The sequence below is a fragment of the Cibotium barometz genome, chromosome 43, assembly GCF_041138505.1.
Source record: "Cibotium barometz isolate CiBa-2024 chromosome 43, ASM4113850v1, whole genome shotgun sequence".
NCBI lineage: Eukaryota > Viridiplantae > Streptophyta > Polypodiopsida > Cyatheales > Cibotiaceae > Cibotium > Cibotium barometz.
The window spans coordinates 27,316,273-27,319,803 of record NC_141088.1 but is presented as its reverse complement, the minus strand read 5'-3'; the positions used below and the strand labels follow the sequence as shown (position 1 = coordinate 27,319,803).

The 3,531-nt window shown below is 46.4% G+C and overlaps 2 long non-coding RNA genes across 2 annotated transcripts; one reads left to right on the top strand and one right to left on the bottom strand.

Moving 5' to 3' along the window:
* The first annotated feature begins 393 nt into the window (after positions 1-393).
* Positions 394-2,867, top strand: LOC147613741 (uncharacterized). Its single transcript, XR_015263171.1, has 3 exons — positions 394-728; positions 991-2,393; positions 2,424-2,867. It is a non-coding gene; the product is annotated as an uncharacterized LOC147613741 (long non-coding RNA).
* On the bottom strand, positions 506-1,819 carry LOC147613742 (uncharacterized). The gene is made up of 2 exons (XR_015263170.1): positions 1,681-1,819; positions 506-1,561 (listed from the first exon to the last, which is right to left on the bottom strand). It is a non-coding gene; the product is annotated as an uncharacterized LOC147613742 (long non-coding RNA).
* Positions 2,868-3,531: the final 664 nt, after the last annotated feature.

Sequence of the window (3,531 nt, the reverse complement as noted above, 5' to 3'; positions counted from 1 at the left end):
GAGAAGGCCAACCAACACAGGCGAGGGCGGCTGAAGAGAAGGGCTACTTCGTTAGACAGTTGAAGGCGCACAAATGTTAAGAGAAGGCCAACCAACACAGGCGAGGGCGGCGGTGGCTGGTATGGCCAGCCCCACGCACTAAGTTGCCAACAGTATGAGTATATTGGCTGGTGGATCCGCAAGGCGACATGCTGGGCGCTGCTGGTGCCGGCTGAAGAGAAGGGCTACTTCGTTGATGGTTCCGTGGTTCCGTGGTCCCTTTGAAAGCTTCACCTTCCGTGGACCACGGAACCATCAACGAAGTAGCCCTTCTCTTCAGCCGGCACCAGCAGCGCCCAGCATGTCGCCTTGCGGATCCACCAGCCAATATACTCATACTGTTGGCAACTTAGTGCGTGGGGCTGGCCATACCAGCCACCGCCGCCCTCGCCTGTGTTGGTTGGCCTTCTCTTAACATTTGTGCGCCTTCCACTGTCTGCAGGATCAACCAGCCAAAGTGCTGCAGTTGGCAACCTAGCTTTGTCTATGGGCCGCCAGGTCCGCCAGCCATATTAGGCTGGCCCGTGTAAATGATGCAAGCCGCAGCAGTGGCACCGCCTTACTGCTTCGCCCAATAGACTGTTATGGCAGATTTAGTGCAATGCATCTGGTTCTTTCTGCAGAAAGAGGCAATGGGGTGTAGATCCGCTCTCTCACATCAGAGTTACACAGAGGGAAGCGTGTAACTTGTACGTTGTGCTCGTTCATATTCATGATGAAGATTACAGTAATAAAACTCACGAATGGGTATGTCTGTTGGTCGCATCCTTTGTCATCCAGGCGGCCAATTAGACATTACGCCCAACACTCCCCTTAATGCCAATTGGGGACACAAGGGATATGTGTTTTTATTGAGAACCTAATCTAATGCCAAGTTTGTTAGGTGATGGCAACACCCTAGTTGCAAGCCTAATCTACATGCTAATATAGTGTTTACATTATGCAATGCAGGTTTTGAGAATAAATGAATATTTTAGGTTTTGAGAATAAATGAATCAAAATATTCGGGGTCGAAGATAGTCTCATCCTCGAGTAAGCTCCACATGGAATTCTTCATCCATCATCGGCTTCAAGTGATCCATTCGGCTTCGAGTGATCCATTTCTCGAACTTGTACCTACTTTTCCCCCTTTCCCGTCAAGGAGAAAAATGGAGATATTTGCAACTATGGTTGAGGAAGAACGATGTCGTCCAACATTCGAAGCAGGATCTTCAGCATCAGTTGAGTCGGAGGAAAAAACCAGAGGCAAAACCATTAGAACTGCGAAGCCTCCTCTATGGGCATCATTTGATGCAAACATTGCATCAGTGGCATCATCTTGTTCAGATCCAAATTAGCATCATTATGTCGGCCAGCCCCCCATCGTTGTCCGCATGTTTTTCACCATCTTTGGGAACCCCGTTTGCAGGTCGATCAGTGCCTTCTTCAGCAAAGTCGTCACCAGCACATCCAGCCAAATCAGCATGACGTCCGTCACCTTCCATGTTATCATCACCATCTAAATCGGAACCACCAGCATCACCTGCTATGTGATCATCATCGTCATCATTCGCATTGTCATCATCATCAACAGAATCGTCATCATCATCTGCTGTATCGTGGCCTTCTTCTGCTTCAGCGAATAAAGCACTATGAGCGTACCTTTTTGCTTCAGTGTGTGCATGACCATATCAATGCCTGCGTGTGCTTCAGCGTTGTAATCATTGTTTTCTATTTCTGTATTTCTGCAGTGTGGCCTTCTATAACTGCATCATTGGCCCCCGCAGCATCCACGTCAGAATCAACATGGACGGTTGCAACACGCCGGCTATGTGCAACTTCACCATTGTCATCATCTATTCGTGCTCGGGCTTTCGATTCAGCACCGTGGCGTTCATGACCATCGCCTTCTGAGTCTGCAGCATCTTCATCATTTTCATCACCAGCAACGCCCGTTTGGGCTGCTTCATTGTCATTAGCGCTTGCTTTTGCTACAGCGCTTTCATCACACCACTTGCTACAGGATTCGTTGCTCGATTGGGATCAGTGTATATTGCCTCCGCTACAGGGTTGATCTCCTCTGCATGAAGGCCCCGGTCGATGATGTGGCCTAATCCAACTGCCGCCGAATGGGCTACGACCACAAGCGCCTCTTTCTTATGCGCCTTGTGGGCTGCTACTCTCAGCACTTTGTGGGCTGCTATTTTCTGTGCCTTGTGGGTTGCTATTTTCTGCGCCTCTTGGGCTGCTGTCTTCTGCGCCTCTTGGGCTATGGGGAGGGAAGGGTGATAAGTCCATCGCCTACAAAAGTATTATGCGCACCATTCAAAGATGGTTGCGTTGTGTTTGCATTGCTTTGATGGCCGCGGGTTTAGGTCATCATCATAATCAAAATATTGGTAGAGCCCACCAACAGGCTCGCAGGTCCCCATCTGATACCATGTAAAAAAGAGAAAAGCCTACATGTCCTCTCTCCAACACACAGAGGGAAGCGTGTAACTTGTACGTTGTGTTCATTCATATTCATGATGAAGATTACAGTTATAAAACCCACGAATGGGTATGTCTGTTGGTCGCACCCTTTCGCATCTGGGGGGCCAATTAGGCATTACGCCCAACACATTCCAGACGCCCTTTGCATGAGAGCTCTTTCCCAAACATCTATTTTTTTGACCTCATTAGGGTTTGAAGTTGTCCCGATTTAAATGGAGTGCCTTTTTGGAAGCAAATCGTTAATTTCATGTGAGTTGCAACTTTGAGCCATGTTTGTTCTTCCTCTCCTTCAGGTAGCCAGTGTCTCCATGGCTCCAACTTTTGTTATAGTACTAGGCTCTAGCATGGGGAGAATGCCAACGCAAAGGTTATATAGAAGTGGGGTTTTATGATTAATTTGCAAACATCACGCTACGTCTACAAAAAGATTGATGAAACTGTGCAATTCACGCGTAATAATTGTGTGTAGTGAAACTTGCAGGGAGTCGCTCGAATGGAAGTTTGCAGGCTTGTCCCTTTTTGGTAGTCAACAAGAAACTTTTGAAGGGTAATTGATTGCCATGGAAGCCTTCTTTATTTTTTTTCATCATTCTCTGAACTTCAAGCTGTTGGCAATATAGTAAGAGTGGTACTTGAAGCTGTTGTGCCTGTGGTTTCATGGAAATTTACAAATTAAGGTACGTGCCTCATGCAAGACATGCAGGTTTAAAACCAAATACCAATGCAGCATGGTTAACAGCATCGAGTCTTTCCGTGAGTACAGTGTAAGAATTATCAATCTATACTATTAAACACACAGACAATGCATTCCACATAGATAAAATGTAAACGATAACTGTATTCATAATTGGTCGAGAGGCCATGTTTTATAGAAAAGAGTCGCGTCCCTAAGGTGACAATTCCAAGTGACTGTTTGTAATTCAGTAGCAGCTATAATTCGTAAATATTTAATTACTGCTTTGTCCTAAGGTATAACGACCTTAGTAACTTCGCTGTTTCATAGATACAGCTAGACCATTC